Below are 13,763 nucleotides of genomic sequence, written 5' to 3' on the forward strand. Positions count from 1 at the left end.
ACAGATGGACCTGGCATCTAGAAGTGGGAGTGAAAAGAGATGTCTTGAAGCCCACCCACAACCTAGTACTCTTAAAGCTATAAGAGCTGTCATCACAGATGGGAAATGTAGAAAAACCTTTGAGTATAATTTGAGATTGGCATTTTAAAATCAATAAATAATGAAATAAACTAATAAGTAGTTGAAAAGTTATAGCATCTGTCCAAGAAACAGTCAAGAAAGATGCTTCCTAGAGACAAAAAGGGGAGAAGTTTCATTTTAATATAGCTGGGGTGATTACTGGAAAAAATATGATAACCTATTTAAATAATGACATGTTGTAACTCCTCAAGACACCAATTGCTATATTCAGTGGTATACTTAATATAATAAAATTGTGTTCTGTTTTTTAGGATAACACCATGGATCATAAAGCTCAAGTGTCTACCTTTGAGAAAGGACACATTCAGAAATAGTTATGCCCATAAACCAGTATTAGAAGAAAACATTTATTCAACAAATGTTTTCTCAATGCTTCATTATATGTGCCAAGCACAATTCTGGTTGTATATAGTAATTTTAGTGATGAGTGAACAGGGTCAGACATGTCCTGTAGAGTCACAATACACTGTGATTAAGCAATAGTTGAGGGAGAACTCTCCAAGGAAATGATATTAGAAATAACACCTGAGTAATGAAAAGGCATTGACCATGTGATGATCTGAGTGGCAAGGGATAAGCCATGGTGATATAGACTACATTGTGTCCCCAAAATGCATAGGTTGAAACTCTAACCCCCAATGTGATATATTATGAGATAGGGCTTTTACAAAGGTTATTAACATTAAATAAGGTTATAAGGCTCAGGCCTGAAACCAATAGGATTGTTGTCCTGATAAGAAGAAGAGACGTGACTAGTGCACAAGCACAGAGGAAAAACCATGTGATGACACAGCAAGAATGTGGCCTTCTGCAAGTAAGGAACAGCATCCCCACCAGAAACTAACCCTGCCATAACCCTGATCTTTGACTTTCCACCTCCAGAAATGTGAAAACATAAATTTGTGGCATTCTGCTAGGGCAGCCCTAGAAGACTCATACAGAAGAGGAGATACTTAAGACAGAGGAAGCAACAAATGCAAAGGCCCTAAAGGAAGAAATTTCGAGAGTCCTAAACAATGAGTGATGTGAGTAACAGCGTAGTCACAGGAAGTGAGGCCAATGTTGGAGATGAAGGTGTAGTGGCAGGCAAGGGCTAGATCCTGGAAGGAGAAGAGGTCATCCTGAGCCATGACCCTGAGTTTGGATATTATTTTAAAGATAAAACGAAGCAAAAGACAGATAAAAGAAATGACCAGCTGCTTCTTAGAAAATGAATAGTTGGGGCACAAATGTGGAACTGTCAGGCTATACAGTTCAAGTTTAACCTATGAAATTAATAGTGATCAAGAGGAAGGAACACATTGGCAGTATATTTTAAACTTGCTGATGAATTATGAGAAAGTAGTGTTACCTGTTTGGCCACTCTGGCTGCAAGTCTTTTCATTCTAAGAGTAATATAAGGACCACAATATTTAGATACCTATGCTGAAGGTTTTTTATAAGTTGTAATTCATTAAAATGAAGAAAACACTTTATCAACAATGATTTAACCCATTTATGCCAGAGGTTGCCTTTTTTTAAAAAAAAATCAAACCTTGGTGATGACTTTGAGCAGTAGGATATAAATAACTCCCACAAGCTTAGCGTTCCAATAACGGATCACTAGGCATAATAAATGGGTTAAGAACAGACTCTTAAGGGGAATATATGCAAATTATATAAAAACAATTTTAAAAAATAAACCTAAAGGTGGGTCTATATTTTGAGATCCCCTTTAGCAAGTAAATTTTTATTCAAATGGCTAGGAGAAGTTACTGTACTGGACCAGTGGGAATCTCTTCCTGTGAAACCTTTTTTGGGTAACTCACAGAGACTGTGCTCCAGTCTGGATAATAGCATTTGTCACATCATGACCCCTATTGCTGACCACAAAACTACAATTCTCAGTGTTCTATTCTTGTTAGCATTGCTATAGCTCTGTCTCTCCATCCTGCATTTTCTTGACTCTTCATCTATGCTCCAACAGACTTAGGTACTCTGCAGGTCCATTTCAGTATTTTGTAAACTGGACTGCCCTAGAAATATTATTTTTCTTACTTGTCCAAAGTTACATGACATGTTTTCCTATTATTTTGCTATAATGACCTGATCTGTGAAATTTCTGCATGCATTATTCATCTTATTGTCAGTGAATCCGCACATATCTATATTTTTCATCTCTATCATTTATTCTGGGGATTCGCTGAGGTCATCTGATCTAGCCTGCACATTGCAGGAAACTGCTTCAGTCTGTGGATCTTGGCTGGTTTCAATCTTCAATGTAGTTGGGGCTCTCAGTCTGCACCAGAAAACACTAGGAAAGCTCGTGGTATTGACAGAGGTATAATAGAGCAAGCAAAAACAAGCTAGGCCACTTGAGGCGTAGGCTCAGAACTGGCATACTACAACTTAGACTCATATTCCATTGGCCCAAACAAACGTTATTGCTAAGGCCAAAGTCAAGGAATCTGGAAAAGCACTTGTGCTTAAGTGGAAAGAACTTCAAAGCTGTATGGGAAAAAGCATGAATACAAGGAGAAATGAAAAACTGGGACCAATGATTCAAATGATGACACCTATATACAAGTATCACACACTAAACATCATAGACATAAACTTACAAAGAAAAGCAAAAATATAATAATTATGTATATGTTTTATATATACATAATATATATGTATATATTGTGTGTATATACATGTTCTTGAGTTTATTAAAAATCTGATAAACTAAATCTGTTCTACCAGGACTTCTGGCCACAGAGATATTACAGAGAATAAATATATACTTACTGGTGAAACAACTAAAAAAAAAAGGAGAAAAACATATAATCCCCAAGAGAAAGGAATAAAATGAAGTCAGCCTCAACATTGCTCCAACTTATGCCTAAAGAAAGTGTCCAGGGTCCAACACAGTGGGGAGGAAACAAGGTAGAGACAGGCAGTCTTTTTGTGTTGAGAAGACATAGCTGGAGTTACAGCTCCAGCTGTGAACTGAAAGAGTTCACAGGAGATAGATTACTAGAGAGGAGAGTGATGGCAAAAGAAAAAAACTGAATTTGTAGAGTGCCTCCTCAAATACTTGACCAAGTGATGATTAGCACATATGTGTGAGAAAATTACCCAAGGCTACAGAAAGAAGCACTCAGAAGATTAGAAAAGTCTTGTATCAATACTAAGAAAAATGATCAGAGCATTAATAAACTATAAAAGAACATAAATGTGGGCGGCAAGCCACCCAGGTGCCGAGGCAAGAGACCAAGGACACGAGCTGTTCCAGTATAATAAAATATAAAATAAGAATGGTTATACCAGATATAGATCTTAGATATGATTATATATGAATATCATTAATCATTAGTTTGTAACAATTACTCTTTATTCCAATATTATAATAATCCTCGCTCTATAATCATAACCTAGGAAAAACCAGGCCATACAGAGATAGGAGCTGAGGGGACATAGTGAGGAGTGACCAGAAGACAAGAGTGTGAGCCTTCTGTTATGCCCAGACAGGGCCACCAGAAGGGCTCCTTGGCCTAGCGTTAACGCCAGCGTCTGGGAAGACGCCCACTGCCAGGCGGACCGTGGTCTAGGGGTAGCATAAGGGTCAAGGAACAACACCCGCTACTTAGCAGACGTGGAAAGGGAGTCTCCCTTTCCCCGGGGGGAATTTAGAGAAGACTCTACTTCACCTCTTCTGGAGGACCTGACATTAGTCAGGCTCGCCTGCAGTTATCTGGAGGCCTAACCGTCTCCCTGTGATGCTGTGCTTCAGTGGTCATGCTCCTAGTCCACCTCATATTCCATCCTGTACACCTGGCTCTGTCTTCTAGATAGCAGTAGAAAATTAGTGAAAGTACTAAAAGTCTCTAATAATGGTGTAAGTTGTTTCTCTCTTTGTCTCCTCTCCCTCTCTGCCTCGGTTGCCAGGCAGGGAAGGGCCCCCTGTCCAGTGGACACGTGACCCACATGGCCTTACCAATCATTGGAGATGGCTCACTCTCCTTATCTTGCCCCTTTGTCTTATATCCAATAAATATCAGTGCAGCCTGGCATTTGGGGCCACTACCGGTCTCTGCAACTTGGTGGTAGTGGTCCCCCGGGCTCAGCTGTCTTTTCTTTTATCTCTTTGCCTTGTGTCTTTATTTCTACACTCTCTCATCTCTGCACACGGGGAGAGACCCACCGACCCTGTGGGGCTGGTCCCTATACATAAAGCGGTAAAAATGCATGCAAATAAAGACCCCAAAATAAATGGGAGACAGAAAAAGAGAAGAAATTCAGAATTCTATCAGGTAAATTTAACAAGTAGATTGAAGTAATTTAAAAGAACCAAGCAGAAATTTTGGAGCTGAAAAATGTGATGGACAAATGAAGAATGTATTAGAGTCTTTCAATAGCAGACTTGATCAAACAGAAGAATTAGTGAGCTTGAAGGTAGGCTATTTGAAAACACATAGAGGAGACCAAAAAAAAGAATAAGAAACAGTAAAGCATGCCTACAGGATCTAGAAAATAGCCTCAGAAGAATAAATCTAACAGTTACTTGCCTTAAAGAAGAGGTAGAGAAATAGATAGGTGTAGAAAGTTTATTCAAAGGGATAACAACAAAGAACATCCCCAACCTAGAAAAAGATGTCCATATCCAAATACAATAAAGTTATAGAACACCAAGCAGATTAACCCAAAGACGACTACCTAAAGGCATTTAACAATCGAACTCCCAAAGATCAAGGATAAAGGATCCTAAAAGCAGCAAGAGAAAAGTTACAAATAACATACATTGGAGCTCCAATACATCTAGCAGCATGAGCATTCCCTTCACTACCCTAAATGGTGTCTGTGTAGGTCACTTGCCCCATAAGTCCACTGGCTGTGAGTCCAGTTCAGCCCTAGATTTACCTAGAAGTTTTAGTCATTGGGGCCTAGACTGCCTTTCCTGTTTATTTGGGGTCCCCAAGCACTTTAGCATGTGGGGGTAAGACTTGCCAGAACTCAATTTTTTGACTGCCGGGATGGACAATTCCCTTCTAACTGAGGCTGATTTAAATACTCCTTCTGAAGGCTGGCATCAGCTGTGTTCAGCCTGGTTTTGCTTTCTGCTATTACAAAGGACTACTGAGTTCAATGCAATGTCTCACAGTTGCTGCACTGTCCCTCTCCCAGGCACAGATTCTCACTCTGAGCCACACAGCCACTTCCAGGGAATGGAAGAGGTGTGCCATCAGTAAATCAGGACTATATCCTACCCTCAGAGGTGTGCCATCAGTAAATCAGGACTATATCCTACCCTCTTCCAGTGCCTCTTTCAGTGATATGAAATTAAGTCTAGGTACTGTGAATGCTCACCTGATTTTTGGTTCTTATGAAGGTGCTTATTTTGGGTAGATAGTTGTTAAATTGGTGTCCTTGTGGTAGTGGGATGATTGGAGGCTTCTATTTGGCCATCTTGCTCTGCCCCTCCATAAATGTTCTTAACAAATTTATTTGTAACAGCCACAAACAAGACACTACCAAAATGTCCATCAGCAAATGAATGGATAAACAACTAGTGGTATATCCAAATAATGCTCTACTACTCAGCATTAAAAGTAATGAACTTTTAATACTGAATACTGATATATCCAGTTACACAAACAAATGGCAAAATAATCATATTGAATTAAAGAGCAGGCAAAAGATTGGATACTGCAGATGCCTGTGATAATTCTAGAAAAAGTTAACCAACATAAAGAGACAAATGTATAGAGCCATAGTTATTGGCTGTACTAAAGGAAAGGAGAGAGGAATTACATAGGTGCGTAAGGAAAAATTTGGGAATGAAAGATACGCTTATTGCTTAGTTGTGATGGGGGGTTCATGGCTCTAGACATATGTCAAAACTTACCAAACTGCACACTTTAAAGCACAGTCTATTTTATGTCATTATTACTTAACAGAGCTACTATAAATAAGTCTCATTTGGCCTCTTGATTTTAACTGAATTGTATACATTTTAAAGTAAATACATATTTTATAATGTAAATAACTTTCTTATTAGAACTTTTTACATTTAATTTACTTTTTTCTGAAATTGGAATGTTCACATTATTATAGTTAAGTTTAACAGAGTGGGGGGGAATTTAAAGTGGAGATTCTGTGAAAAATTTTGAAATTCAGAGAAAAAGCTTTGAATCATTGCCAAAAATTCAGATTTTTTTCATTCAAAATCAGAATTGTTGATTTTATTGTTGGAAGATACATTAATTGTTTAAAGTCATTACCAGAAGCTTGTAGAATTTAACTTCTATATAAATAACTATCTGAATATACAAAGTATCAAACAAAAAATGCAGCCCATACCTACAGCAAGCTGCTTTAGTAAGACACATATCTTCAATGTTTCATTCACCACTTTGGGATTTTCTTTTTATATTTTAAGATTAATGAAGCCTCTTGATTTTTTTTTTTAGGAAGAATGAAGAATGGAAGAATGAACCAACTGCAGGTTAGCCAAATAGTGCAAGTAAACAAGGACAGACAATAAACAAATAGCCAAAGCAATTCTGAAATGGAATGTAAAAGCACTGATTTTCCTTAAATGTTTTCTCATAATTAAAAAAAGTCACCACCCAGAGATTGTCAGCTATTAGTGAAGTTTTTGTTTCTAATTTTTAAATAAATTATCTGTTTCTGTGAGCCCAGTGAACTTGATAATGCTCTCAGAGTCTGGGAGCCTTGTCAAATACGTGGGGAGCTGCGTCTTCTGGATGTGGAATCACGCTCTCCAGTGCTATTCTCACCAGCGGTGTTCACTCCTCTCCTGATCCCCTTCCACTCTGTTATATTTGTATTTTAATGTGTCCCTTTTGATTATCATTGTGAACTCAGAGCCTTTCCCAAACATAATTTATTTTAATTAATCATGTATATATATTCTTTTTAACATTAAAATTGGAGATGGGAATAGTTTTAATGGGTTTTTCCCCTTACAACACTTATTCTTTTATTCTAAAAGCATATTTAGTTTGACATTGAAAAGACAGTTCAGACAGAGCCTCATAATTTTCCTGTATTAAGAAATGAAACTGGCTGTAACCCAAACACTCCTGGATCTTTCTGGAAAAGAAAACACACACATATGTTTCTGGGGTGAAGTTCCCCTACTGCTTATAGGCCCTACTTAATGACAGAGCTGGACAAAATCATTTTAAGTTGTTACTTTATACTGATTTTACCAACTGAACATCTATTTCCCTTGCTTTTTCTTACAGTATAAGGTTTCAGCAACTAGTAAGATTTTCTTCTACAATACTTTATTGTATAATGTTACTTCTTTTTTCACACAGGCCCTTACTCCTAATTTCAATTTACAATTTTCTATGACAAGACAGTTAAACTTGATCAAGAGGAGACAATGATTTTGGTAATTATTTTCTTCTCCAACGATAAAACTTGTGTCAATAATTTTCAGTTTAATTTACTTGTTGGTGGAGGGTTCATTAAATCTACTAAAGGAACCATTTCAATTAGAATTAACACTTTTATCTAGCTTACAAATATACATAGAAGACAAACCTTGATATGCTAATCTTCTGGGAAACTAGGCTGTCACAGCAAATTTAAGACATTTTTTTCATGAAATACCACTACCCCATGGCCATCAGACAGCAAATAAACATGCATTGTTATGTTAAGGAAAATTATCTCAAAAAAGAATTTCTGATCCTTTAGGAATTCTTAAATACTTTGATCATCATCCCTTTGAAGTAATACTCATTTAAAGAAACATTCCACATGCAATGCTGGACTCTTCAATGTTTCATTAGCAGGTACAGAATTATTACATGATATATCTGCAAGCATTGCCAATTTATGTTTCAACATCACAGTCCTTTCCTAAGAATGCCAAGTATACACATACAGAAAGAACTTTAATGGAAGAAGAGATGTGTTAAGCAATAATTTTCTCCATTTCCTCCAAACAAGTTTTGCATATTTATGCCATAACAGAAAGGAAGGAAAGAAGGAAAGGAAAGGAAGAAGGAAGGTGGGAGGGAAGGAAGGAAGGAGGTGAAGGGAGAGAGGAAAGAAAAAGGGAGAAATGAAGGAAGGGAGGGAGGGAGAGAGGTAGGGAGGAAGGGAGGGACGGAGGGAAGGCGGGAGAAAGGAAGGAAAGGAAGGAAGGAAGTGAAATTCTAAAAAATCATTTTAATATTTAATGGTAAATAATTTTTCCAAATCCTTACTTTTGATGAATTAGAATGAATGGGTTGAATATCTATCTATTGATCTATCTATCTCTCTTTTTATCTCTTTCTATCTGTTTATCTCTATCTTAAAAGACAAGAGGTATAAAATGGGAAAATATAGTCACATTTTACAGGAAAGTTTAATCAAGTACACAGTATAAGAAAGTTCAAATATAAATAAACATAATGATAAAATATTCACCATTCAGCATAAATTCAGTTCTTTAAAGCGCAAAAAATGAGACAGATTGGGTGGTGGAGAGGGCAGAGAGAAAGAGAAGTACAAAAATAATGACAATATACAATGACGAGTTTGCAGGAGGCATTACTGAAGACCCATGCCAAAAACAAAAACGTAAAACTCCTATGCAAAAACATGCTTCATAATTTGAATATAACTATTATTTTGGTTGAAAACAAAGGTTCTTCTTTATATCTTAAGCAGATAAAATATATTACTTATTTTAGAAATATCTTCATAAAAAGATTCTTATTCAAGATTATCAACTTTGGGAAAATTTCAAAGAACACCCATTTTAAACATATTTCATAACATAATAAGCTAAGTATACAAAGTGTATATATACTTATGGCCTCCATGTGAGTGTACATCCCTTCATATAAGCAACAGCACAATTATAAATAGTACTGTGTTCCAAGGATTTGTGTATTGTTTGACACAGACTGTGATAATTAATGGCAATTCATGGTTTTTCAGGATGTAGTGGGTACACAGTAAATATTAGGCCTCCATCACACCTTAATAAACATATATCTAGGGCTGCTAAAAGCACAGTATAATATAGATGTAGAGAGAAAAAAATGAGAACCTACTGGAAATTTAGTCTATGGTTCACAGAAAATCTTTTTTTTATCATTTCTAAGTAAAATATAATTTAAATTTTATTTATAATCTGATGCTGTGTATACTTTTACACAAAGAATATAAATAATTAACTCACACTTTTTTAAACAAGCGCGTTTATATAAGACCTCACACTACAACAATCGTAGAAGAAAATCTAAGAAATATCATTCTGAATACTGGGCTCGAGAAAGAATTTATGACTAAGTCCTCAAAAGCAATTGCAACAAAAACAAAAATTGACAAGTGAGGCCTAATTAAGCTAAAGAGCTTCTACATAGCAAAAGAAATTATCAATAGGCTAAACAGACAACCTACAGAATGGGAGAGTATATTTGCAAACTATGCATCTGAAAAAGGTCTAATATTCAGAATCTGTAAAGAACTAAAACAATTCAACAAGTATAAATAAATAAATAAATAAACAAACAAGCCCATTAAAGTGGGCAAATATACTAACAGATACTTCTCAAAAGACATATAAGTAGCCAAGAAACATACGAAAAATGTTCCACATCATTAATCATGAGAGAAATGTAAATCAAAACTATAACGAGATACCATTTGAAATCAGTCAGAAGGGCTATTATTAAAAAGTCAAAAAAAAAAACAAGTCCAGTGTGGTGGCTCATGCCTGTAATCCCAATATTTGAGAGGCCAAGGGGAGCTGATTGCTTAAACCCAGGAGTTTGAGACAAGCCTGGGAAACAAGACAAAACCCAGTTTCTTAAAAAAAAAAAAAATATATATATATATATATATATATATATATATATATATATACACACACATATAAATTTTATGTATATATATTTTAGTTTTATATATATATTCATATATAAAATATATATGAATATACATATATATGAATATACATATATATGAACATACATATATATGAATATACATATATATATATGAATATACATATATATATGAATATACATAATTAGTTGGGCAGGTGGCACACACTTGTAGTTCCAGCTACCATGGAGGCTGAGATGGGAGGATCATCTGAGCCCAGAGTCAGGGATGTCAATGCTACTGTGAGCTGTGATCATGCCAATGCACTCCAGCCTGGGTGACAGAGTCAGACCCTGTCTCAAAAAAAAAAGCAAAAACAGATGCTGGTGAGGCTGCAAAGATAAGAGAAAACTTATATACTGTTGTGGGAATGTAAATTAGTTCAGCCACCGTGGAAAGCAGTTTGTAGGTTTCTCAAAGAACTTAAAACAAAACTACCATTTGATCCAACAATCCCATTACCGGGTGTGTGTGTATATATATATATATATATATATATACATATATATATATTTTTTAAATCAATCACTCTACCAAAAAGACATCACAGCATTATTGTAAGTTCGTCACAGCATTATTCACAATATCAAACACATTGAATCAACCTAGGTGCCCACCAATTGTGTAGCAGATAAAGAAAATATGGTATATATGTACCATGGAGTACTATGCAGCCATAAAAAAGAGAAAGAAATAATGTTCTTTGCTGCAACATGGATAAGGCAGCAAGCCATTATCCCAAGTAAATTAATGCACAAACAGAAAACCATACTTACTTATAAGTAACTATGTCCTCACTTATAAGTGGGAGTTAAATCTTAGGTACTCATGTAGATAAAGATGGCAACAATGGACACTGAAAACTACTAGAGGAAGGAGCGGGGTGGGGGATAAGGGTTGAAAAACTATTGAGTACTATGCTCACTACCTGGGTGATGGGATCATTTGTATCACAAACCTTAGTGTCACACAATATACCCATAAAACCAACCTGTACACGTATCCCTTAAATCTAAAATACAAGTTGAAAAAGAAATAAAAGTTAAACAAATCACAAATACATTTTTAGTGTCTGTCATGGCAATTAGTCAAAATGCAAAATGAGAGAATTAGCTAGTATTAAAAAGAGTCCTTGAGAAATGTCTCCTAATGTAACCAGTATAGCCAGTTTGCTAGCTTACTCTAAAGATAATCTCTCCCTTGTTTGTTTCCTGATACACATATATCTAACTACCTGTTTGCTTGAAATGTCCAAAGGCTAATCTTACAACAATCCAGACATGAGGCAGAGATGGCAGTTTCAATTTTCTCCCTTTCAAGATGAAACAGTTGTGCAGTTAATCCCTAACCTGACCTCTACTGAGATGATGCCAGCCAGGCCTCTGGATAGTCTGTTACTCAAACTAGCAGTGGAAAACAACAAGCAGACCTGCACCATGCACACTCCTGTACAGTTTCCATGCAACCTTCCCCCTTAAAATCCCCTTATACCGCCTGAGAATTTAAGATGGCTTTTTGAGACTTGAGTCTGGCCGTCTCCCAAGGTGTCACCACTTGAATAAAGCTGCTTTCCTTCCATGAAACCTTACTTCTTATCTTTTCAGGTGGCATGCAGCCAAACCTTAGTTTGGTCAGAAGTCAGTAGCAAGCACTTGACTAACACTCCTTTATGAAAATACACACACACATGCACACATACCACATACACATCCCTACATCTTTTACTAACATAATCTCTCTCAGATATTTCTGCATCTTAATAAAAACCAAATTCTTTCCGAAGACAAATAAATATGAAATCCTCTATTGAATGTTTTTGAATGTATATTCCTTAGCATAGATGCTTTGATAAATAACTCAGCATGGTGGCATGTGCCTGTAGTCCCAGCTACTTGGAGGCTGAGGCAGGAGAATCGCTTGAACCCGGGAGGTGGAGGTTGCAGTGAGCCGAGATCACCACTGCACTCCAGCCTGGGCAACAGAGTGAGACACTGCCTCAAAATAAATAAATAAATAAAAATAATTTTTTTAAAAAAGATAAATGACTGAATAAAAAGATGGTTACCTTTTGAGGGAAATATTTCCAGTAGAGGTTTTATTCTATGTTTAATTACAAAAATGCTATCCACTAATATATGGCTAAAAAATAACAAGTTTGATAACTTTATATTTCTAAGATATGCATTAATTTGCTTATAGGGCAGAGGTATGCAAATATTATCCATAAATGACTAGATAGTAAATATTTTAAGCTTTTAAGCTTTGTAGGCCATATGGTGTCTGACACAGCTACTCAACCCTGCTACTATAGCTTGAAAGCAGACACAGAAAATATGTAAATGAATGAACTTGGCTGTATTCCAAAACATTTTATTTACAAAAATGGGTTGGGGTTGGCAATCATGCTATGGTCTGCCAATTCCTGCTGTAAGTTATTACATGATATTACAAATAATCTAGAATTTCCCTTTGATTGATCAGAACCCACATTTCATACCAACACAATGCCTTCTTAATGAAAACACACACACACACACACACACAAAAACAAATTTTGGCTGTAAATGTAACCATTTAATATTTTAGTAATGCTTCTCTTCTGCTTTTTCTTTTATTCTTCAAAAGTTACTGTTTTGGGGTGGGGCCAAGATGGCCAACTAGAAGCAGCAGCCTTTGGAGGCTCCTATCAAAAAAAAAAAAAAAAAAAAAAAAACCAATGATAAGCATGTGAATCCTTAAACGGCAACCAAGGTAACCAGGTTCTCTTATCAAAACTGACTAGAAGGCTAGCATGACCCATGGAGAGAAGGAAGAGCAGAGTGGTGCGGTGCCCTACCTGAGAGCCACAAGGGGAAGGGGAGTCCGTTCCCTCCAGCCAAGTGAGGTGGTGAGTGAGCATGCTACCCAGCCAGGGTAAGTGCTTTTTCCATGGAACTGTGTAACCCATGGATCGAAAGATCCCACTCATGAAACCATGTCACCGGGGCGTAGCCTCCCAACCCTGGAATGTGCAGATTCTTACAGCCTCTCAGCTGGAATCTGCTTAAGCCAACCAAACTCCTTGGGGGAAGGGCGACCAGCACCAGATGCAGCTGCCTGCTGTCTAAGCCCTTTGAGCTCCTTGGCAGAGAGGCAGCAACCAGCACTAGGACTGGCAACTGCCTACCACACTAAGCTCCCTGGATTGGGGAAGGGCAGCACCCATTTCTATAGCTCTAGGCTGCTCTTTTCCCCTGCCAGAGCCAGGGAGGCTGGATGGTTTGGCCCCAAGACTTGTCCCCACAGCCCAACACGCTGGCTGTGGCAGTATGCAGCCAGAATGCCCCTTAAGGTCTAACCCAGACCCATCCTTCCTCAGTGGGCAGGACTTCCCTGCAGGATCTCCAATAACTCCAGCCAGAGGATCAGGGACAGAATTTGGATCTCCCTGGGCCTTAGCCCCTAGGGGAAGGAGTGGTCGCGGTCTCTCAGAGCAGCAGACTTAGCCTTTCCTCTTGGTAGTTCTGAGGAATCCAAGCAGCCCAGACTAGTGGGTTTCCCTCCAGCAAAACACACCTTCTCCACCAAGGGACAAAGTGCTTCATTAAACGAGTCCTGTTCCCCGTGCCACTCAATTGGGTTGTCAGACACCCTATACAGAAGTGATCCTACTGATATCAGGTTGGTGACCTTCAAGGTCAGAGGTGCCAAAAGAAGGAGAAGGCATCCATCTTTGCTGCTCTCCAGCCTCCCTGAATGGT

At 37.4% G+C, this 13,763-nt stretch overlaps 1 protein-coding gene and 1 long non-coding RNA gene across 17 annotated transcripts in view; one reads left to right on the top strand and one right to left on the bottom strand.

Annotated features, from left to right (window-relative positions):
- The window catches only part of EPHA6 (EPH receptor A6), a 965,948-nt gene that overhangs the window by 750,374 nt on the left and 201,811 nt on the right, over positions 1 to 13,763 (bottom strand). The gene's annotated exons all lie outside the window — the stretch shown is intronic.
- Positions 1 to 13,763, top strand: part of LOC129058417 (uncharacterized) — a 108,364-nt gene that overhangs the window by 68,471 nt on the left and 26,130 nt on the right. For all 3 annotated transcript variants that reach the window (XR_008523485.2, XR_008523483.2, XR_008523484.2), the window contains exons 4-6: positions 6,576 to 6,610; positions 7,452 to 7,528; positions 12,806 to 12,936. This is a non-coding gene — a long non-coding RNA (uncharacterized LOC129058417). The remainder of the gene's footprint in view (positions 1 to 6,575; positions 6,611 to 7,451; positions 7,529 to 12,805; positions 12,937 to 13,763) is intronic.

The sequence above is a fragment of the Pongo abelii genome, chromosome 2, assembly GCF_028885655.2.
Source record: "Pongo abelii isolate AG06213 chromosome 2, NHGRI_mPonAbe1-v2.0_pri, whole genome shotgun sequence".
NCBI classification, from domain to species: Eukaryota; Metazoa; Chordata; class Mammalia; order Primates; family Hominidae; genus Pongo; species Pongo abelii.